The 25,208-nt window shown below is 41.6% G+C and overlaps 2 protein-coding genes across 2 annotated transcripts in view; one reads left to right on the plus strand and one right to left on the minus strand.

Moving 5' to 3' along the window:
* Positions 1-25,208, minus strand: part of MCPH1 (microcephalin 1) — a 225,452-nt gene that overhangs the window by 66,561 nt on the left and 133,683 nt on the right. The gene's annotated exons all lie outside the window — the stretch shown is intronic.
* ANGPT2 (angiopoietin 2) overlaps positions 1-25,208 on the plus strand; it is a 54,981-nt gene that overhangs the window by 3,805 nt on the left and 25,968 nt on the right. The window lies entirely within an intron of this gene.

Raw genomic sequence — 25,208 nt, forward strand, 5'->3', positions numbered from 1 at the left:
TGTGTGTGTGTGTGTGTGTGTGTGTGTGTGTGTGTGTGTGATCGTGTGTGGTGGCAAAACACTCCTTAGCTGTATATCCAAACAAACAAACCAGAGCTTGGTTCAATAAAGGAAAGAAAAAACTTCCCACTGTATCCACAGCCAATGTTCTACTACAGTATTGGAATAAACCCACCATTCCTGTACTGCCTTGCTGTCTCCTGAATCATGAAACATGATTGTGTTTAGTGTTAGAAGCAAATTCTGTGCATTCAGATAGGCTGACTAAACCTTCTATTTAAGACTACAAGAAGATGATTACTATTGTTTAATTATCTATTAATATCATTATTGTAAGGAAGGCAGAGATGATTGAAGTTTCACTGTGGTAGGAGGAGTACCCATATTTAAGGTTGGAAAATGCAAGTTTAATATACTGTTTACTATATACTATGTACGACGTATAGTACAATATGTGCGTACTACATATATTATATAAGATATGCATATACTATATATAGTTATATTATATATATATATATATATATATATATATATATATAAAGTATATATACAGTATTTGTTTTCCATGGTCAAGCGGCCTCTGCTTATTGAACGGGCCTGTCTGACAATCCCGGGTTAACTCTGCAGGTGTCACACTGTGGGGAGATGAAGACTTGCCTGCAGTCACGAAGTAGGAAGTGGGCTTGTGCGTACACCTTCCATCATATCTGACTTTCTGTTTAGACACTAGATAATCCATATAGTCTCCTTACTGTATTTTGAAAATTGGTTGATTTTAACCAATACGGTCCTCTGCAGTTTACAAACAGGTTGTTATCCAGGAGTTTATCTGTGAGCCAGTTACTGTACTATATGGAACTTGAAGAGGATACTAATCTTATAAATGCTGATCAGATGCTCAAGCTGTGGCCCATTTTTTTAATGGATTAAAATAGTGCTTATTTTAATCGATAAAATAACTGAAACTCTGTATATCTGTCATTCAAGAACAACAGTCCCAATCAACCCTACCACCATATGGATAATTTAACAATAACATAAAAATATGAGAGTAATATATGGGCCAAGTAAAATTACAAAGTCAAACCTTTAAAACAGTAGAAAATAGGATGTAAATTCTCCTTCCCCTTAAACTTCAGCCCCTTTCTTCAAGACGAACACTTAGAGATGTACACTAGCCCTTTACTGTGACAAATTTAATATCAAAATGAATGAATTTCCTTCTTCTTAAAACCTGTACAGTGGTTTTTTTTTTTTTCTTTTTTTGGCTCACAAGTGACATGAAAAGAGGTTGAAAGAAAGATTTTATTTAGGGGAAAAGAGCAAAATTTGGAAGACTAAGGAAAAGGAGAATATGGAGTAAAGGGGTGTGTGTATGTATTAGAGAGAAAAGGAGACACGGGGGGAAGGAGAAAAAGGAGAGACTACCTGTGATGGAATCTATCACCTATCAACACAGGAAAGGGGGCAGTAAATGGGATGGCTATTTTGACAAAAAGGAGGTGGCTTATATTGTTCCATATTCTGGACACCAAATGGTACCAGGGCCTGGACAGCTGTGGATTTCCTGGGTTGAGATCAAGAGGGTATAGGCAATGAATCATGAACATGTACAGATTGTTTCCAGATCAGATGCTCATAGTTTGCAGAGCATCTATATTACTTACTGATAATGACAACTCATCAAACTATTCTCTCTGTTATAATAACTATACACATATATGCTTATAATAATTATATATGTATACATACTTATTATAAATGTATACAAAAAGTATATATTATATAACATTATACACATCTATACCTATAAAATATAATTCATGAGTCATATATATATATATGTCATATATATACATTATATATACTAAATACTGTGGATTGTGAAGTACTGTAGTATGTATTTATTGAAAAAAATCTGAGTATAAGAGGACCCGTGCAGTTCAAACTTATGTTGTTCAAGGGTCCACTGTGTATGTGTGTGTGTGTGTGTGTGTGTGTGTGTGTTTTTCTCTTTTCACCACATCCTTCTTTGACTTGAAGGAACCCGATAATATTTTTCTTCTAAATTTTCCTAGAACTTTTCTGATAAAAAGAGAGCCACTCAACTTTCCAGTGACACTTTTATCACTAAAGCAATAGTAGTAATTGGGGGATGGCAATCAAGTGGCACTGAATAATTTTAAAGCACTTTCCATACCTTACCTCATTTAGTCCCAGAAACACCTCTAGAACACAGACATGGTGGATATAATCCCACCTATTTTAAAATCACTCATGAACACTGGTCAGGGAATATCAGTGTGCTCTGCAGTGTAGGAGTCTTGCATGGGTTACCCAGAGAGGAAAAACAAACACGGAAAAGCACGCACATCCCTCCTCTGACAAAAAGCAGACTTTTCCATGGGGCTGGAAAGACCGCAGAAAATCACTGGGAGAAGTGTGAGTGAATGTGAATATCACGTTATTTCTTAGCTCATTAACATAAATGAGTGAACACTGCTTTACCCCTCCCACTCCTTTTGGGGTGTTTCCAGTTCAGGGCAGGCGTCACTGAAGTTCATTTATTTGTTCAACAAATATTTACTGAAGGCCCGTGTGTGCCCAGGCAGTGCTCTAGGTGCTTGGGGCGAAGACAAAGACTTAGGGGTCTGCCCTGGTGGGGATACGCGGCATTACACCACCACATCCCGTTGGAACGCGTGCGTCAGCAGGTGATAAGCGCCCCACAGGACATCGGGTGAAACGAGACAGACGAGCGGGTGCAGGAGATGGGAGTGTTGGAGGGCGAGGGGAGAGGGGAGCAGTGCCAGGCAGTGTGGCCACTCCGCTGAAACCTCTTTTACAAAAGGACAATCAATTGAAACTACGTCAGAATGGTCATTTTTCCTGATCACCAAAGTCATCAGTAATAGGTGGATATTGCAGGAAGTAACACATATACAGAACATCCATTAAAAATATTATGTATAATTCTAGCATTCTGAAATAAGCACCTTACTACTCAGTACATAAATACGCCTATACAGGGATGACTATTTCAAAAACATGCTATATATACTATAACATTTTATACACCTATACCTATCTGATAACTTTTATCTATTTTATTAACAATAAAAAAGAAGAGGGTCTGAGAGATTAAGAAACTTGGTTAACATCCCAAGTCAGTAACAGAGGCAATTGCCACCACCTGTGAGTCCTGTCGTAGGACAAGCACAGGCGTTCTGGGGCACAACCAGGTTGCGGACAACCTGGTCATCAGGTAATATTCACAATCCGTCCTATGTGGGGTTGGTGCCAAAGCTGCAAAGAAAAAAAAAAAAAAGCAATCGGGAATATCCTGTGTGGAAAGTAATCACATGAAATTCCACTCTGTAGCTCAGAAGAGTAAAAGCAAACTATATCATAACTAAGAGAAAGTATACAAATTCTTACAAACCGTACATACAGTAACAACCCTTCTCTGGAAGTTGACTGAGGGTGACAGCCTGAATTTCCCAGTACCACCTGAAAGTCTACGCAAATAAAATTCAGTCCCAGGAAAGTAACGTGTGACCTGCCCTACCCTCTATTTGATTTTAAAAAACAACTAGGGTGTATCTCTCATTTAGCATTCTACAAATAGATATAAACAAAAATACCTTGACGTCATGCTGTTAATGTTTAAATTGAGAAAGTAATGTCAAGCTCAACAATTTGATGTAATCTTTTGATTACAGTAAAAAAAAAAAATTCATGGTACTGTTTCAGAATAAAACTTTCAACATTTATCAGGATTAAAATGACTGTTTTATATACGGTTTGAAAATAAAGGGATGAGCTCTCCTCAGCCACCTGAACTGAAAGTGAGGTGTGCTAGCTGTCTGTCTTTAAATTAATATTTTAATTAGATATTTTGCCCATGAAATCACCTTTCTTTCTTATCCTAATCTTGGCATGCACCGCTGACGAAAGATGTGAAATGCACTAGAAATCTCTGAGAAGTGGGCCTGATCCTTTTACCATCATCACCCTTTCAACCAGCTAAAACCAGTATCCTGGCAATTCAACTAGAACCTAATGAAACCCCCTGTGGGACCCGCCTGGGGGGGTGCCTGGCCGGTAATTACTTTCCTCCAAAATCAGCCTCATTCCTTCCTTTGAGCACCTTTTTACCGGGCTGAGAATTACTTTCAGAATCTTTCTATCAACCTGACAACTTAACACTACCAAGTATTCACTTCCAATGTTTAATACTTAAAAAAACTAGCAATCAAGCAAACTAAGTGTATACATTAAGAATATAACCTGTCATTTAAAAAATATGTGACTTTATATTTTTTCATGGACAATAGTGATTTTTAAGGGAAGAGATATTCAGATACAGAGGTCTTGGGAAATACACTATTTTATTGTGTTGACACAGTTTCCTAGAGTTTCCCATGGCTTGTACGTGCTGAATATTCACGATAGTTATTGGTCTTTTAGGTAGAGAATATTAATCAAGCCTTATAAGGAAGCAAGCGTTCAACCTCTCCATTTCTCGATTTTGTTACATTCTATCTAGACCATATTAACACTTTCTCACATATTAAGTCTTCTTGATGTGAGAGGGACTATTCCACTGGGGTGACTTAATCTACTGATTAGCCTGCTGACAAAACCTGCCACCGACATCTCCCCATCTTAAGATAAGTACTCAGGACATATGTATTAGCACCTTCATTGCGACAGTTCCAGCAAATTGCGGGGATGAAGGTTAAACCGAATTGTGGGTCAGCCTCTGTATGTCGCTGATTAACATTTAGGAATGGTCTGAGCATGGTTCACATGGGAGATTTCCATTCTGGCCGCCAGAAGCACACCTTGGTGGTTGGGTTCAATAGCAAAGTTGTCTAATGTCATGAACCCTCAGGAAGCAGGCCACGCCCTTTGGTATATAACCTGCTGAGTTGTGTGGGACTTGATAAGGACAGTTAGTCTGACAGTCTTCCTACACCAGGAGCTGCCCCTTCCCTCTGTCTGAGGAGCCTCTGGGGCCCTCAAGACCACCACCCTGAAGGAAAAGGATAGAGGTGAAAAAAACTGAGACCATTCCAGGGGTTTCATTTCTGGCCCAAGGCAGCCCCAGGAATTGAGCCAAACTAGAGCAAAGGGAATGATGTGTTCCTGCTCTCCTGAGTTTGGAATAAAGGGGTTCTATACCAAAAGAAGAGATCTCCTGGACACACTTGGTCAGATTCCAAGAAATCTAAATCTAAAAGAAACCGTGTTTACGCGTGAAGTCCATGCCATCACTGTTAACAAGCGTGCCTTTGGGCGGGCTTGTTATTTTCCTGCATCTCTCTGTCTCCAAGAAACAACTATATAGCCAGGGAGAGCTGGCTAGGTTAACTGGTGCAGTCTGAAGCTACGGAATGCAAGCTTTTCATTTCATTTGTTCCTCCTTATATGTAGCAAATGATAGTTTTCAAAAAAAGACTGAACTGTTTGGAGCAGTTTTAGGTTCACAGCCAAAGTGAGGGGAAGGTACAGAGATCTCCTGCCTGCTCCCTACTGCCCCCCACATATACAGCCTCCCCGTTATCAATGACCCCACCAGACGGTACATTTGTTATAATCGACGAACACACCATCACCCAGGGTCCACAGCTGATAATTAGGGTTCACGCTTGGTGGTGTACATTCGATGGGTCTGGACAAATGTACAACGACGTTGTATCCACTATTACAGAACCATGCAGAGTAGTCTCACTGCCCTAAAGATCCTCTGTGCTCTGCCTCTTCATCCCCACCTCCTCCAACCACTGACAGCCACGAATCTTTTTACTGTCTCCACAGTTTTGTCTCTTCCAGAATGTGGTATCGTTGCAACCACACAGTATGTAGCCTTTTCAAATTGCCTTCTTTCACTTAGTAAATGACTTTTTTTTTTTTAAGGCATGATTAACTGTACATTTGTTTAGTCACCCCTTACCTTGATTATTCAACTAAGTTATTAACTAGCTAAAACCCTCACAGTGTACCTTCAGGAATATAAGGTTTTCCTACCCACAGCAGGGACCTCAGGGGATTATTACGTGTTTCAAATAGGATGATGAATGCACAAGTGTGCTGGAAACTGTAAGATGTCACAGTACTCAGGGACTGTCATTATAATTAATTTTAATAACGATACCAGAAACATACTTATCAAGTTCTGTACTATTATCTCACATGAAAGACTGTAACTCCACTCAGTCTTATCAGGTTAAATGATCTGACTTTACACCTCAAGGCACATCTTCACTCTGTAAGACAATGAACTTCCTTTCAACATGGAAAAGGACACCTGTTAAGTGTGCCTGTAAAAGGTCCTGATTATAACAGGTGTCTGAGTACCTCTCTACAGAGACAGCTCCAAAATCATACGTGGCATCTTCTCCTAAACCACCCTACTTGTGCCCCATTGTGCTTGCAGGTAATGCCATGAGCCCATTAAAACAGTCAGACTTTACGGTTAAACTTATCATCACTTCAGCTTTCAATAAGCTACGAGCAATGTTACTCTTCTGTATGTTCTGTTTTTATAGAAGACAATGGCAGGAACTATATGAATATTAAACAGCGGGTGGTCTGGGGTTAACTAGTCAACCTGCACATCTTGGTAGAAAAGATTCAGAATTCCTAAGAGGTATCATTTCCTCTGGGCTCCTGCAAGCATTTTCTCTGCCATTAGATCTGTAGAATCAACAAGATATTATCAACTCTTGTTTATTTGCTGGATAATTATAAACATTAGTCTGAAGATAATTCAAGAATTCTTTTGAGTTTTATTAACTACTATCTAGTCTTTGGAATCTTGAAAAATTATTACATACAGATGTAGCTTCAAATTTCTCTAAGCAAAATGGTCTTCTTAATGGGAAATACTTGTACAAAAATGCTGCTGGAGAGAAGATATTTTGCTGAGTAACATAAAATAATCAGATTCCGACCACAAGCCAATTATCTATGTTGAACATTTGGTTTTTGTGTATGAAATTCCTTATTATTTTTAGCTACTAAGGAATAGGTTCTTAAATTTCCTAAAAAAATAAAATAAAATAAACTTATTCAGCCTTAATTCAAGAAAGTATTAGTAACAGGAATTCCTGACCCGAACTGGTTTTAACTTAACTTCAACAGTGAAATGCTCTTAAAAGCAGTGATGGTTGGGATAATTATACTACAAATTAAAGAATCGACATTAATCAGAACACCACCCCCTCAAAAACAGTTGTTCATTTTGGGATGTGTAGTTAATTGTCCATATTTTCAAATACGGTTCCCTTCTCGGTTATGACAAGCACAATAAGTCTGTATGTGCTTTCCCTCCAATTGGATGATGTTTAATATGTATCATTTATTTATTGCTACATGATTAGCCTGCCCTATGCCACTTAGGTTTTACAGTTGTAGTCTGACAGTATGCTACCTATCCTTTCCCTTCTTCACCTGAAATACCACTACCATTAAAATAAATGGTCTCTGGATGAGGGGGAAAAAAGGATAAAAATATCTCTCTACTTATTTGGGACCCTTTCTCTATCCATTTCAATTTTAAGTGATTCAAAATCCTAAACCGGGAGCACAGGTCAACCACAGCAGCTGTGGAGATAACCCAGCACCACTCCCTCACCTCTTCCCAAACAAGGGGGGGCTTTCGACTCTACTTTGACACCAGCATACTTCGCTGGTTTCTTTAAAAAGTCTATAGACTTCTTGCAAAAAGGATACTGTTCATATGACAGCAGTCACGAGAGTTCAAAACAGAGAAAGCCTCTTTCTCCCCTTTGTTGTGGTGTAGTTGTTACTGTAAAGTGACAGAGGCAGGATGCTGCCGGTTGTCAGGATAGCAGCTGGTATTAACCAGGTGCACATGACCTGGTGACATCAGCTCGTTTAATCTCGCAACAGCCTACTGAAGGTAGATACCCTGTTCTTTTTTTGAAGAAACTCAAGCTCAGAGTGGTATCAGACGGCAGGAAGTTAGCAATACTAGGATAATTTCTTTATTTCCGAGCTTCTTATAATAACACATCTTTTTGCATGGAGCACTTCACGGTGGCCCCCTACCACCTGCCATTCTGATACTATACACAACGGTCACACCCTGAGTGTGTCCACCGCCAGGAGGAAGAACAAATATTGGAAATTGCGAGAAGACCAACTTGGGTTGATGTTATTGTTTTCACTGACCCCGGGGAAGGCTGAAAAGTGTTGAGATGTTGAGTGACTTGCTAGCTTCCAGAGATGTGAGGTTGCAGAGCAGGGATTTAAACCCCTGTCTGTCCTGTTTCCGAGCACTGTTCCACCTCCTTCCAGCTCTGCTTTCTCACTCTCAGGACTGGAACCGAGGCTGATACGCAGAACAGTCAAACCCGGACGATTTGAGCCTCCATAGGAGGGCAACGCCGCACAAAGGGCAGCTGAGCTGCCGTCCTTTGGCATCTCAGGACACAGCAAGATGGCGGCTGCTGAATGTGCAGACAGTGACACACACATGGCTCCGTTTTCAGACATAGGGAGGGATTCATGAATAAGCAAGTGAATAAGAAACTGAAATGTACCTCTTCCCAGGTCAGCCCTGTCGGAGTAAGGGACGGGGCAAAATAAGAAGCTTGGAAGAGCAGGAACTCGGTCCATTCACACATACACCTCTGCTCCCCCAAACACTCGACTGGACCAGGTCAGCCCTTGCTTTTTCATTTACTCAGACGGTGGCTTAGACATGCCTCAGACTCTGAGCTGGCTCTGTTTTATGGAATCCAGCACTTTCTTCTTTATTGAGGTATAACTTAGAATAAAATTAACAAATCCGCAGCATGTCCCTTGATGATAGACGTACACACCTGTGTAATGGCCACCAGGTGGCTCCCTCCCGCCCCTCCCACCCTGCAGCCCCTCCTCTCAAGGCTGGCTTCTATCCTGCCCTCTGCCACTACAGGTTGATCTGGCTAAGTTTTGTACTTCAGGTAATTGCAATACAGCATGTATTCTCTTTGAGACTTTCTTAAAAATTATTATTTCTGTGATTCACCCATGTTGTTGCGTGTATTAAAATTTGCCCTTTTCCATTACCGTGTAGTGTTTCATTGTAGGAGCGTGACACAATTTATGTGCCCACTGCACTACTGTAGATGGATACTTCTGTTCTTTCAGGGAAACTGACACTTCTCAACTGGACAAACCCAAGTATATTGTGTATTGTCTTTCTTGTATCTTTGGAACCTGTACAGTTGGATTGACTTAAAGCTTCCTTGAACGATTTCCAAGACTAATCTAATGAAACCTGCTTCTAATGAAACCTGCTCTTCAGAAAATATTCCATACGCTGCAGAGTGGTGTTGGTGTTTATTCCTGAGGTGCTCAGAAAGGACCTCTGAGGAGTATTTTAAGTACTGGTCAAACATAATTCCGTCAAGGTTACAATGGGAGGCTAACAAAGAGATAATTAAATAGTACAGCAGACACCTGAGGAAAGAAGGAGCCGTATAAACATTCAATGGAAAAGAAAGCCTGGACATAAAATACAGGCCTGACCAGTATGACCTGCCACTCCCTCTGGCCTTACCTTTGCCTCTCCCCTGACAACACCTTCTTTTCTAGCATCAGAGAGCGATGGTTCTAAACAAAACCATTTTCCAGATTGGCACTTGCTTTGGGGAGCACCAGGAGTTTTCCTTTCTCAAATCTTTCTAAATGGTATTACACTTCAACACATATGACTTACGGTCATTGCTATGAAAACCCATTAGGTGTGCTTTCTGTATCATGGGGCATGTCAGCTCCTCTCTCCACGTGGGCGGCCTGATCTTGCTTCCTGAGCAGTCATGGGGACCACCAAGACCACAGCAACGGGGCCATGAAGAACCAAGAGATGCTGCCCTGAGGTCGGCCGGAGTTGAGCTAGTGGCCCCCAGGGAGGATTAAGATGAGGGTTCATACCCCAGTTCTGAGTTTCCCACTGTCATTTTCAGGAGATTTCCAAGGCTAGCATGGACTTTTCCCCCCCAAAGCCAATCACATTCCAGGAGACCAATGGTTTAGGGGTTCAGGAACAATTAAAAGAGGTCTACACATACCACCTGAAAGTGCTGGGATGCAGGATAGGTGTTTTGGGAAAAAACCTTCACTTAAGTTCTATCTTTGGCCTTCTTAAACCAAAATGCTCCTAGAGTCACTCCAGGAGAGGGCCAAGATTCCAGAGGAGCCAACCACTCATAATCTGAGTCCCAAACAGCAGCCAAAACTCCAATGTAGGTCCTTCCACCGAGGGGATTCAACAAAAACGCTAAGCCACAAAGTTTAAGCTGGCATGTGGACCACGTTAATTTGAAACCAGATTTCTATGACTGAGGGAAGCTTTCAAGAATTCACCACCACTGATAAAATTAAACCGGCCTGTAGGCGTCAAGACCAAATCACAGCAGTGACCACAGTGATTTTTGGTTAAAAATGGGGGTAAGATGACTCATATTTTGATTGAAACAAACAAGTGAACCCTAACAACAGGAAAACTTCTGCCGCTGTTCCCTGCTTTCTGAGCCCTCGCGCCTCACTCCCACTTCCTATGTGAGCCCTCGCCCCTCATTCCCATCTCCTGTATGAGCCCTCACTCCCCAGCCGCACGTGCGTGTGAGCTTGTTGTGCCCACTGATTGCTCAGTGACATGTGGATCTTAAGTGACTTGTGTGAACGAGTGTCATGGGACTCTGAAAAAGACAAGGTGGTATGCTGCACTCTCATACACTACCCCTCAGAAAGCACTCGCTGATATAAATACACGACCCCCCAAAGATGAAGCAAAGTGAGTCAGCCATCCTCCGGTGGCTCAAAGTGATGCCGTGGCCCCTCCCCTCACTGATAGAGAAATCTCTCTTAAAATGATTATTTTTTTCCCCTTCAAATTGTGAGTAAAAATTCAACATTGCAAAAGAAAAAGTCAATCCTGAATGACATGCTTTTTATAACTCGTGGCAGCAGAGTGAAAGGGGATAGGAATTTTCCACTAGCTTCCACTGGAATGGACGTGCATGCAAGGCAGCAGGGTTAGGGAGACGGGGCAGACCTACAGAACTGAAACTAATTATGGGAAAATGACTCAAGTCCCTCGTACTTTTACCACAAGCGTTTGAAGAATCACACTGAACATTTGGTGTTCAAGTAAGCTGGGCTTCTCCGTGCGCCATAAAACTAGTACAGCTTTGAACGAATGAGGGTGGCAAGCGTGCAAACTGTAAATTACACGCAGAAATGGACCATGTTACTTTTGTGAGACTGGCACGCATTCGGTACTTGCACTACACCACCAAAAACACATCGGCCTGAGGCAGCCACGCCGTCCACAGAACACACGCACCGTGTGCTCTAAGAAGCTTTCTCCCCCAGTGCACGGTGCTTACAAAAGTTGTTAGCCTGAAAGCAGACACCAGGCCAAACAACAAGCTTGCGAGAGGCGTGGCTGTTTTTCTGAATGGTTTCTGAGGTTGGGAAACTTGATCAAGATCTTATATGATTTACTAAGTCTTTTTGATTTACTGGTTTTCCAATAAATATTATCAAATCATAGGGCAATTAAAGGCAGTATCTGGATTGGGCTTACACCCTACCAAACGCAAGGTTCCATACAGGATGTTCTAAAACTCAAGTAACCCGAAACACTTATGGACTCTGTTTGCCAGTTAGGCACTGCCCAGCTTCTCAAACTTCGGAATCGGGTCGGATGCTGCCACCCCCATTTTAAGTTCCATGCTGACTCTGGTAGCGCTCTTGCTTTTAACAACAGCAAACCACTAAAAACCCAGCTTTGCCCAGTGGCACCATCTAAGAGTGTTGAAACTGAGCTACTTTGGGTTACTAATTCTTCCAGTAGCTGACAGATGTTAAATATTGTGGGATTTCCCTTGAATATTTGAACTGTCCTCAGTGTTCTTAGGAGTTTGCTGCAGGGACCTGGGGAGGCTTGGCACACAGCTTGGGAGCCCTGATTCACTTGTCCCATTTGATTTTCAGACGAACGTAGCACAGAATGCATTTATATACTCATTTTACCAATGAGAAATCTGAGGTTAAAAAAGTTGACCTGGTAGCTAGTAAGTATGCAACTGAGCTAGGATTCACACCCAGGTGTGTCCGAGTCCCCAAACCTGTGCCATAATGATGGCCCTACAGCAGCTTCAAAAATCACACATGTAACTTCTCTCCAACCTGAATCCAACACAAAGCTACTTTATTCAAGTTTTTATAATGCTGCTGAAAAGCAAGAGCTGCTTGAATTGGAATAACTCAAAATACAATTAAATTCAATAGATTAATTCATTTATTTTACTTTTCTCAGAGCAATTTTGTATTCATCCCAATGGGTAGCACAGCTATTCAAAGGATAAATCATTTTCTTCCTATACTTGAAGCCACTGAACTCCATCAAAATGCAACCCATGACTCAGACATTTATTTATTTATTATTTATTTTTAGACTAATGGGAACTGCAAGAATTCTTTCTCGGTCTTCCGAGAGCAAATGCTTTTTATGCTTGATCCGGAAAGAATTGAGTTTCGGAATGTTAAATTACTAATTTACCTAACTGAATACTTTTAACCCTCTTTGGGCAGCTGGAACGGTTTAATCTACACTCTCTGCAGACAGTCACTTTAAAACCACTTTTTCAAAGTTCATTTCTTTAGGCATACTTAGGTATAACCAGATGAAAGCTGCAGACAGAGGTAAATAAAATCACTTATAATAACTAGGGTTGTAGTGTCACGGCAAAAGTTATCAAACATTTCATTTTTAAGACCCTTGCCTTTAAAAATATTTTTTTTTTTTTTTTTTGCGGTATGTGGGCCTCTCACTGCTGTGGCCTCTCCCGTTGTGGAGCACAGGCTCCGGACGAGCAGGCTCAACGGCCATGGCTCACGGGCCCAGCCGCTCCACGGCATGTGGGATCTTCCCAGACCGGGGCACGAACCCGTATCCCCTGCATCGGCAGGCGGACTCTCAACCACTGCGCCACCAGGGAAGCCCTAAAAATATTTTTATTGAGGTCTAAAACACAAGAAGTGTATACAGTGTACTAACCTTAAATTGACAGCCTCGTGAACTTTTAAAATATGAATTTACTTGTGTAACTAGCGCTGGGATCTAGATATAAAACATTTCCCGCATCCAGAAGGTCCCCTCATGCCCCTTCCCCATGAATAATCTCCCTTGCACACGCCTAAACGCCTCCCAGCCAGAAACCATCATTCTGACTTTTGTCACCACCCACAGGTTCGGTCTGCCCTTGAACTTGATATAAATGGGATCATATAGGAGGTGCTCTTTTGCATGGCTTCCTTTTGCTCCACAGGCTGCCCGTGACGTGTTTAATTGTACCAGCGATCTGTTATTTAAAACAATTGAGATGCAGTGCACTAACACATCAAACCAGTCCCCAAGGAGCAATATTTACAAGTCAAAATAATAGTCTACTGTGAGAAAGAAAGCAATGAAAAGTGCTCACAAAGGAATATTATTTAGCAGTTTCAATTTGGTATCATATGCTTGGCCACAAAACATTCCCAATCCTCATGATTTGGTCAGCTCGACAGGTTTTATATTGAGCAAGTTAGTATGTAAGAAAGGTGCATTTTATGACAAGGTGTAAATCTATATGGGTGCCTATTTATTTATTTTAAAATTTTATTTATTTTCGGCTGTGTTGGGTCTTCGTTGCTGTGCGTGGGCTTTCTCTAGCTGCGGCGAGCGCAGGTTACTCTTCGTTGTGGTGCACGGGCTTCTCACTGCGGTGGCTTCTCTTGTTGCAGAGCACAGGCTCTAGGCGCATGGGCTTCAGTAGTTGTGGCACACACGGGCTCAGTAGTTGCTCCGCAGCATGTGGGATCTTCCCGGACCAGGGATCAAACCCGTGTCCCCTGCACTGGCAGGTGGATTCTTAACCACTGAGCCACCAGGGAAGTCCCTGGGTATCTATTTAAATGGATTCCTTCTCAGAGTGAAATTTTATTCAAAAATTAGGATGATAAGTAACTAACCATGTAGAAATATAATAATGTGCATTTAAAGTGACATCTTCACTTTATGGCCAAACTTTGCATCTCTATTCTTACTTAACCACTGGAGAGAAAGTGACTTCCCTACACATGAATGACATGCCGCTGAAACAAACGACTGAAATAAACTCCCTCTAAAAATGAGTCAGAAACAACACCATCCTTAGAACTGGTATTGCGTAAAGAGAAGATTGATACAACATATATTTTGTAGCAAGACACTCTTATTTTGGGTCTGGAGGTCTTGGAAGACGTAATTAGAAGGTCACTGATTTGTCCGAAGTCATCATCACTATTTGCAGCTCCCGGTGGAGGTTCTCTTCTTGTGGGACCAAACTTCAGCCGTCCGCAGCTCTGAGGGCCTGCGAGCCACAGCCAGATGGGGGACATGCGTAAAGCTTCCCCATGGCCTTCCAAAGTGAACTGCAGTCCCAGCTGCACTAGCAAAATATTTCATCGGTGAACAGTAAATACTGTGATATATACTTGATACAGTTATCAAATTTCAGATCAAGAAATAAAGATGAGCTATAATTAGTAAAAAAAAAAAAAAAAAGCTGTACTGTTCTATTTGCCACTTAATTTGGTCATTGAACATTGTTCTGCTTTTGTCGCATTGTTTTCGATTAGAAAAAAATTTTTTTTTCTGTTGATCAGGTTTAAAATAAGTGTTAAAATGCTTAAAAATGCATTACAGCTTTAAAGAGTAATCTGCAAAACATAGCCTAATTAAACAAATAATCTGTATTTCTAATGTGAGTTTAAAAAAGGATTGATCACTTTTAAGTTTCTTTGCTTTTGCAAAGCGTAGGCAAGTAATACGATTCCTTAAAGTATGCGCACACAGGCCACTGAATTATGTAAATAAATATAAAAATATGAAAACTTTTATAGCTTTAAACCCTTGAGAGGACTGAACCAGAGGTCAAATTAGAGATAATCTAATATATTAGAAGAGGTAAACTCTCCCTCCTTAATGGTTCAGAAAAGCATGAACTTTAGCTGCTATACAATCATAAAATTAAAAAAGCTGCAGCTACAGCTCTATGAACATGAAAAGCAAAATGAACACACTTGTCTAAATATTTCCCAGCGTTGTTACTGCAGCAAGTCTGACTAGAGCTTGATGCTGAATGAAGCTCTCCATTTCCTCACCACACACAAGGCACCGTCACACACACTCGGCTCTTAGAAATGTCAGTCAGTGGAGAGAGTATACACATACATGTTGTATCCATTTATTCAAATTCACTGTAAAGTAGATAGAATGGTTTTGGGGCAAGAGAACACGAACAGTTCAAAAGAGAGCTACCAGCCGTACCGAGAAAATACCGTAAGAACACATTTTCGCTGATGGTGGGTCAGTAGTACACCATCATATACAAGGGATGGAATACTTTATCGCTGTTTTCATGCAAATCAATCTAGTGTACTTTGGGCACCCTCCAGTAGTACACTCGAGTTCTCTCCGTTGGAATTCTCTCCACCTTTTGCTAGCAGAGGAGATAAAGCAGCAGAGGGGCTTGGCTGGAGTCTGTTCTGCTGTGCGGCGCTCAGCAGGGCGTGCAAGGCCCAGTTCTGACATTTCTCAAGCATTCCCATCTGCATTCCCAACGCCTCCCCCCATTCTTTTAAAGAAACAACACAAGCTTCCTGCCTTCCTTATAAAAAAACTAGTTTGTCTTGAAAGTATCTTCAAGACAAAAATCATTTAAATTCTTTAAGTCTCTTCCCTTTCATAGCCATCTAGTATAGTAATTGTGACAGTGTACCTTTATTTCATGTTAAAAAGAGAAAAAAAAATCTGCTTTTGCTCCAAAGATGATCACACTATCTTGTCCTTAGAAATCTACCCAGGATTTTTGCAAACCCACAGAATACAGAAAGAGCAGAAACGGGACGGGCATAAATAACCTTTGCAATCTGAATACTTCATCACAGGAGTGAAAGAGTAACATTGTTAACACTTGGTAGCAAAGTTTTCAGGTAAGCACAGGTACACCGGTGCAGTGGTAAGAGTCCTGGACTGGGCATTGGGTCACCAGGGTTTTAATTTTCACTCCGCTACCAGCTAACACTGTGATCCAGGTCCTAGAATCCTCATCCATATAATGAGAAAGTTTAGCAATGTTATTGATTTCCAAAGCCTTCCTCCCCATCCAGCTTTTGAAGGTCTGTCACCCCACAGCCAGGTGACAAGGGATGGATATATCTGTATCTACATTTATCTCCACACCTGGGGACATATGTATGTTTATAAATATGTATGTTCATGAATATACACATAATGTTTCAAAAGATTCTGCCTGCCGCAGAAAGACACTGAAATAATTTACTTACCTTATTTTTTTCTCGGTGCACCTTAATTTCGGACAGGCAAGAACACTTTGGTTTCATTAAAAAAGAAAGCCTCGGTATACTGTAATCTAAATTAATCAAATCTCGTTCCCAGAGCTGAATTTCAACGGCTCCCATGGTAATAAGGGACAATTCAGTTCCTTTTATAAACGAGAGAATAGTTGTATGTTCCCTTTCTACCTCTGTAGGAAGCGTCACTTGCATGTCCTCGGCTGAGAACAAAATATCCCAGGCACCAGACCAAGGAAGGAGTCTGCAGAATGTCTTCTGTGCTGTCGGGCATTTGCTGAGGTCGAAGGGACGTTCTCCCAACTGCTTTGGCCTCTGCTAAGCTCATGCTTCACCTTCTGCCTATGGCGATCGGTGATCGTGGCCTCGATTTTGTCTCCGGCTCCACCCTTTCTCCAATCTGTTATAAACACTGACACTTTCAGGAGAGCTGCTTTCACGGCCTCTCTCTCAGCAACGTTACCAAACTGCACATGCCAGGGCTTTAACCCAATGATCCCACACTACCTGGGGCCCGGAGCCGCTCACCTTGGCCTCACCTCCCATCACAGCACAGTCAGGTCCACGGGGCCGCGGGTGAGGCTGTGAGCGCTCCGACCTGGGGTTTCTGCTCTGTGAATGAGGCCCGGGGGCGCCCCCTGCTCCCAGGGAACACATGGAGACCACGGCCAGTCCTCTGGGACCCCCTCTGCCAGCCAGTCCCACAGGGAGCAGCCAGTGGGCTTCAGTTCCCCGGACGCCCACTTCCCGCCTGACCCCCAGCCATGGGGACGCCGCCGCACCCGCGGGCCCCTGCGGCACAGCATGCAGCTGGGGAGCTGATGCCGGGGTCGCCCTGCCCCACGAGGGATGGGAGTGCGCTCTCTCTTGCCCCAGGCGGAAGGTTCTGAAACACATTTCCTACGGATCCTCAGAAGGTCCTGTGGGATTTCTTACCAAGGCCACAGCAGTGGTCAAGGGTGTCCGCGTGTGTGCCAGCCTCCTCCACCCAGCTTCCCTCGCCTGTCCCCCCTAGGCTGCTCCCTGGGACCACTTCCTAAGTAAACTTCCTGCATGTGTGCCTTTGTCTCGGGCTCCGCTTTGGGGGAAACCCAAGCTAAGGCAGCATGAGAATCAAAGGAGATTAAACATATACATACAGATACACATAGAAAGATAGATAAGATATAGATGTAGATACAGATAGGCATTTTACAGGTGTCAATTGCTATAACTAGCCTTGCTGTATATAAGTGTATATATGACCTAACAGCATCTGCTGCATTTTTTTGCTCCTTGACTTATAAGTATCTGTGAGTGCTGTGAACCAGAGCTCTAGCAGATATTTGGGCAAATACGTATGTACATTAAGAGCCCTCTTAAGAGCTGTATCTTGTGTAAAACATGACCCCTTTTTCTATATGAAATGCCCAAACAAATTTATGTTGCTATACCAGCCTCATTATGCTTGCATAAATTTAAAAGGGATGCTATTGATGAAAAATAGCCTTTATATCAGTAGGAAATGACTGGAACATTTTGAGGGGAAAAATACATTTTCTCCTTAGATTTTGGAGTGATGGTAAGGGCAACATACAAAGAGGCAAAGAGATAGTGTATGTGATAAAAAAAATAATAATAAATAATGAAAAGGAATATATAGTTACACCCACAAATAAAAGCAAAGACATATGACTGATGGAGCACAGATATACTGGTGAACTCAGATTATTTACAACTTTTTCTGTCCCAGAAGGAGGGGGACAAGCTATGAACTTCAGAACGGCAGCAACTAGTGACTACGGTGCTATGCCTTATAACGTCTTCCAAGTTTACAGTCAGCACGGGGCACACTTTTAGTCTCTCTGTACTAGTGAAAATAGGAACAGGGTTATCTAGACACAGGATCAGATAACAGAATGTCATTCACAAATGATAAATAGAAAAAAGTGAAAACTAGGTCAGAACAAGTTAGTTATAGGAAGTGCTTGAACGATCCTCTGTGGGGTAGGGTCCATGTAGTTATGGAGGACAGAAGCAGGTGTGCTTGTTAACCACCCAGAAAACCTGTGCTGTCAGGGCCTTGCTTCCCTTGATATCCTGTCTGCCGGACCCTGGAGAGGACAGAAAGGGCCAGAATGGAAGGCAAGTGGCTTTGATATGGGCTCTTCTGGGAGACATGAATTCAAGTACGGCATCAACACAAAAAGGACGTGGAAAGACTCCCCAGCTCATGGGGTATATTCGAGCGTCATCTCCCAAATGTGGAGCAATGCATTTGCCCCTAGTCCCCTGCAAGGTTTGAGATGACAAAGGTTTGCCTGAGATGTGCATCTCCCAGCCTTCCCCCCTGTAACATCTGCATCTCTCCTTAAACACTGCTGAGGACACAACTGCTTGGGCAGTCAAATGTCCAGATTAGTAAACAAAACAAAACAAAACAAAACAAAACCTTATATGGAAGGAGAAGAAAGCGCAGTTTTGCCACTTTTCTGTCTGAAGACCTCCAAAGATGTTTTGTTTCCTCATGACAGGGAACCAAGAACATTAGGTCATAAGCCTTCCAAACAGAATATCCCTTGATTTAACGATCTTGCGTTCACATTTCCAAACTAATTATCGGAGCAAATGCTTTGCTCGCTGTTGCTAGAGCGGATGGCTGGAGAGTGGCTTCAGGACTGCTGTATCCCAAGCAAAGAAGAACGTAAACCTGTGGTATTACGAGGTTTAAAAAATCAATGAGACAAAAACGAAATGTTTTTGATATCAAATCGCAACACACAAGGACGTGGGGCTCTTTGAAGAGAGCGGGCAATGGTGTAGCACCTGACTGCAGAAAGGGCAAGGCCTCCTGGCAAAGGAGGTGCAGACAAAGGCCGGAGGGATGAAGCAGCCTACGTGGTCTGGCACATCCAGGAGGCAGGTGAGCACAGGACATGAAGCAAGGAGATCGCAGGGCACAGGCCAAGAAGGGTGTGTGCTGCGCTTTGCCTCACAGGAGCAGGTGCAGTGCGGTATGTGAGCTGCAGGGGGATCAAGCTGCACCGATGCCCTGACCCTCAGGTGGGATGGAGGCAGAGTTAGGGGCTGCATCACAACCCAGAAGACAAAGCAGGGCAGACCTTGGTGGGAAGAAGGGATCAAGTCAGAGGGATTAGTGAGGTAGGAAAAAACAGCCTTTTTTGGGAGGTGTGAGTGGAAGAGACAACAGTTATAGTATCTTGTTTCCAAATTGAAATGCTACAGAATAAAATGTTTCCAGTGAAACCTCAAGTTGTTTGTTAACTTCCTAGGGAGAGTAGGTTATTCAGATGGACAAAACCTAATGAACTAAAAGGCATCAGGACACGGAGCTTTGTTGAAGTAGAAGTGATCTCTCAACCAGGACCTATATAGTTGGTAAGGGACCAACCACAAAATCTTGAAGTTAGGGATGATTTTTGTATACTATCTATGTTCTCAACCAGGACCTATATAGTTGGTAAGGGACCGACATCAAAATTTTGAAGTTAGGGATGATTTTTGTATACTATCTATATTCTCAACCAGGACCTATATAGTTGGTAGGGGCCAACAACAAAATCTTGAAGTTAGGGATGATTTTTGTATACTATCTATGTTTTCCTTTCCCCAGCCAATTCTGAGATTACTTTCCTTTTGGTACAAAGAGTGATGATGATAATCTTGGTGAAAAGGAAGATGGCCAGGGAAACATTTTAGTGTGTAATCAATCTGCCACAGTTGCTTCGTAAATTGACTTATTTTTCCTGTCAAATTATTTTTCCAAATGTTTGGGGAGTAATGAAAAACCTCAGGACATATCTTACATTGAAAAAAATATATATGTCTATGTTGTGTTAAAATATTTTCTTCTGGCTGCTTGAATTTCAATGTGTTGCCAACTTTTAAAAGATGGTGTTTAGGGTGTAATTCTTTTTAGCGAATAAAAAAATAATATCAAGCAAGAATCTATGCAACTATAAGCATAGCAATAGCCTTACGAGGTTCATTTAAGTTTGGATAATCCATCTGAACCTGAAGGAAACAGAAACAGCTCAAGGACCCACACATGGAAGCGTGCTTGGACCATTAATTAAGACGAGGACAAAATGAATGTCCACACAATTCTTTCTAACTTGTAATGGGAACCTTTCCGAGGCACTTGGACCCACAAATGAGAATCACTGCCTAATCATCTTCAGACAGGAGGGCAATGTCAAACATTCCTGCAAAATATGAGTATGTGAAGCCACCCATGTGAAACGAGAAAGAACCATATCCCTCCCTGGGGAGGCTCAAGTGTCTTGGAACTGTTTTGATAAGAGTGGCTAAGCGCAAACAGCAAGGATGGGAAACAGGGCGCTGCCAGCGAGAGGAAAGGCCTCATTTGCTTCGTATTCTTTCTTGTACTAAGACCTCCTTATACTAGAGTGAACTTTCATTGGGCCGATTTCTATATTTCTGGGTTTCAGTTGCAGACAATTAAATACAGGAGATACTAAACAGAAAGACATTTTTAGGCAACAAACTAGAAAAGAACTAATTTGTCAGCCTCAAGAGTTGGGGGAATTTCAAAGCACATGTATCCGTGTGGATTAGCCAGACTGGCTCCATTTCTAGATTTGGCCTTATGCTCAGGCACATGCCATGACTTAGGGAAAGCCTGCATTAAACGGGAAATTTTCACACTACGTAATGAATGTTCAGAGTCTTTCTCTCTAAAACTTACTACTAGTCTTTGGGGTGAAAAATACCCATTTGTCATGTCCCAGGAGATAAAGATCGTCACTGGTAGTCTTCAAATCTAGGCTTTTCTATTAGTAAAAATGACCCCCCCCTTCCTTAACTGTGTGGTAGGTGGTCTATCTTTTTCTTTAAGGCACTGAGAAGCTTGGACATTGGAAGGCATGCTCACATCAATTTTGGGATGTACCACTTTGGGCTGTTAAAAGGCAGGAAGTGCGGTGTGCCCTCTGGGTTGAACTACCAGTCTGCTCCAGGCACCCCAGCCCAGAAGTGCCCATGTGAGACTGGGCACCTGTGGTTCATGGAAAGAGATGAACACAGTAACTGAGATATGGGAGCAACCAACAAACATCAACTAGAGTTATTGTGGTTGTTACTGCTGCTACCGTTTCTGGGACTAAGTACGTTCTTAACTCTTAGAGTACTCAACTGTCATATCACCCATCTCTCTTAAAACCTTAATTTAGGGCTTCCCTGGTGGCGCAGCAGTTGAGGGTCCGCCTGCCGATGCAGGGGACATGGGTTCGTGCCCCGGTCTGGGAGGATCCCACATGCCACGGAGCGGCTGGGCCCGTGAGCCATGGCCGCTGGGCCTGCGCGTCCGGAGCCTGTGCTCCGCAACGGGAGAGGCCACAGCAGTGAGAGGCCCGCGTACCGCAACAACAACAACAACAAAAACCTTAATTTAATTTCGCTGCGTAGCTAGTTAATAAAAGGGTAACAAGGGTTACCCTTGTGTGAAAGCACAGATCTTGTTGAGAATCAACGCAAAGTATCTAATACTTGATATTCCTGTTTGTGTTTTACTTTTCTCTCAAAGATTTCAATTAGTTAGCAATTGGGTCAGTATCATATAGGATTTTACTTTTTCTAGTTGTATATATTATATAAAGAAACTATGTATGTATATACTATATATAATATCTATATACACACATCACGTGTATACACAGATCTGTAACTTGCTTCAGCGTAAGATTAACCTCCTCCCTGCAACATACTATACACATATACTTTCACACACACATAACTCATACACAGACTTTGTCATCCTGAAAAGCTGAAAAAATAGTGACTTAAAAAGCATTTATATTCTATTGTTTTCAAGCTTAGAGGAAGATATGGCCATAAAGTTAAGAAATTTTATTTTAAAAAATTAGGTCTTTTATGTCTTAAAGTTCTTGAGTCTAATTTTAAATTGGAACTTGACTTTAAAATGTCAAATTATAAACAATCCTCTCATGTGTCTTGTTGATTGTAACCACATTTGACTCATTAGTTCTACAGTCGGGGTTGAGGATGATGAAGGATTCATTTTCCCCTTCTCGTTATGCGATTTAGAGCGAAACAAGATAGAACCGTTTTTATTTAGCCCTTAAGTACTCAAATCAACAAGAAGATTAAGACTTACTTCTACGAGTTTGTAACTTATTACTTCAGAGTATGTACTTAAACCAAACCCCAGCTTAAGTATATCTTTAATAGTTCGAAACTTCCCAGAATAAGTCTTTCTAAATATTATCTTTGCTGGGTGTTAAGAGTAACTAAGACAACTCTTCTGGATGACTTACATAGCTTTAACCTTAACCTCAAAAATTCCATTATTCCCATGGTAGGTACCGCAACAACAACAACAACAAAAACCTTAATTTAATTTCGCTGCGTAGCTAGTTAATAAAAGGGTAACAAGGGTTACCCTTGTGTGAAAGCACAGATCTTGTTGAGAATCAACGCAAAGTATCTAATACTTGATATTCCTGTTTGTGTTTTACTTTTCTCTCAAAGATTTCAATTAGTTAGCAATTGGGTCAGTATCATATAGGATTTTACTTTTTCTAGTTGTATATATTATATAAAGAAACTATGTATGTATATACTATATATAATATCTATATACACACATCACGTGTATACACAGATCTGTAACTTGCTTCAGCGTAAGATTAACCTCCTCCCTGCAACATACTATACACATATACTTTCACACACACATAACTCATACACAGACTTTGTCATCCTGAAAAGCTGAAAAAATAGTGACTTAAAAAGCATTTATATTCTATTGTTTTCAAGCTTAGAGGAAGATATGGCCATAAAGTTAAGAAATTTTATTTTAAAAAATTAGGTCTTTTATGTCTTAAAGTTCTTGAGTCTAATTTTAAATTGGAACTTGACTTTAAAATGTCAAATTATAAACAATCCTCTCATGTGTCTTGTTGATTGTAACCACATTTGACTCATTAGTTCTACAGTCGGGGTTGAGGATGATGAAGGATTCATTTTCCCCTTCTCGTTATGCGATTTAGAGCGAAACAAGATAGAACCGTTTTTATTTAGCCCTTAAGTACTCAAATCAACAAGAAGATTAAGACTTACTTCTACGAGTTTGTAACTTATTACTTCAGAGTATGTACTTAAACCAAACCCCAGCTTAAGTATATCTTTAATAGTTCGAAACTTCCCAGAATAAGTCTTTCTAAATATTATCTTTGCTGGGTGTTAAGAGTAACTAAGACAACTCTTCTGGATGACTTACATAGCTTTAACCTTAACCTCAAAAATTCCATTATTCCCATGGTAGTGTGTGTGAGAGAGAGAGAGAGAGAGAGAGAGAGAGAAGAGAGGGAGCAGACAGGGAGGGAGGGAGGGAGGGAGGGAAGGAGAAATTACCAACTTCTATCCATGAGCTGTTTTATATCATGTATTTAAATTGTAAAAAGTTACAATTTTTAAAAGGCGGGAGAAAGGAAAAAGGAAAGAATGAATTAAGAAAGAAAGACCACAACCGCCAAAAGGCCTGAGCTAGTTAGTACTAGCTAGTTAATAAAAGGGTAACAAGGGTTATCACACTTCAGATTATATGAAGTCTATACTATACATGTTTGTTGGACTGCCAAGTAGGAGTACCTGATTCTTTTTCCTACGGTGGTCTTTTCTATTTTGACCACATCTCATACTGAGAAGTAAAGGCTTCAACTGCAAGATTTTACAAATGATCAGGATTCTAGTTATTGTCAGGTTTCATGCTATATTTGATCTGCCCAAACCAAGGGAGAACCAGGGGGTGACTGTGAACCATCAAGATAACCAGCACGGAGGGAGATGGGCAGTGCGTGGGATGGGGGCGATGCAAACCAGCATGGAAACAGTAACCCTACAGCTCTCACACCAACCCCGACCCTGCACCATCACTCCGGACACAGTGTGTAAGCTGCACCAACAAAGAAGCCCTTGATTGTCGGGGGAAACTCGACCCTGTCCGTTCCATTTTCTCACTCTTATAGGCAGAAGCATAGAATTACTCAGGGGTTAACACTTCAGGAGAAATAAGGTTTGATGACTAGCTCTGTGAATGGTTTCTCTGCAGAGAATGATGAGTTGTAAAGAAAGGCACTATAAGCACATTTTGTTTTTAAATAAGCAGTTTGATGATCAACTTTCAATTATCCAATTTAATAAAAAAATTTTTTCGAGTTATAACTATGTGAAAAAGAAATAAAAATAAGGTTTCTGTCCTCATGACCTTATAGTTTAGACCAATGACTGGAATTGTGGCTCCCATGATTGGATCATTAAGAAAAACAAAGAAAGGAAATGAAATTTTAAGTACCTAGAGTTATACATGCACAATGCCTTTAAAAGCAGAGCTTAATTAATCCTTAAAACACTCCTCTGACCAACCCGAAACCCTATTATATATACGAGGACACTGTGGCCCTCCCCAGAGTTGAGCAACTTACCTAGAGTCCAAGAAAAATAGGGGAGCAGGTGTGCACAGCCTGAAGCCCACATGTTCCTTCCCACACACCTGGCTGGCCTGCATTTGTTTTCTTTTTTTAATTAATTAATTTATTTTTGCCTGCACTGGGTCTTCATCGCAGCACGTGGGCTTTCTCTAGTTGCGGCGAGCAGGGGCTACTCTTCGTTGCGGTGCGCGGGCTTCTCATTGCGGTGGCTTCTCTTGTTGCGGAGCACGGGCTCTAGGCGTGCGGGCTTCAGTAGTTGTGGCTTGCGGGCTCAGTAGTTGTGGCACACGGGCTTAGCTGCTCCGCGGC

Source organism: Lipotes vexillifer, unplaced genomic scaffold (assembly GCF_000442215.2).
Source record: "Lipotes vexillifer unplaced genomic scaffold, Lipotes_vexillifer_v1.1 scaffold864, whole genome shotgun sequence".
In the NCBI taxonomy this organism is placed as follows: domain Eukaryota; kingdom Metazoa; phylum Chordata; class Mammalia; order Artiodactyla; family Lipotidae; genus Lipotes; species Lipotes vexillifer.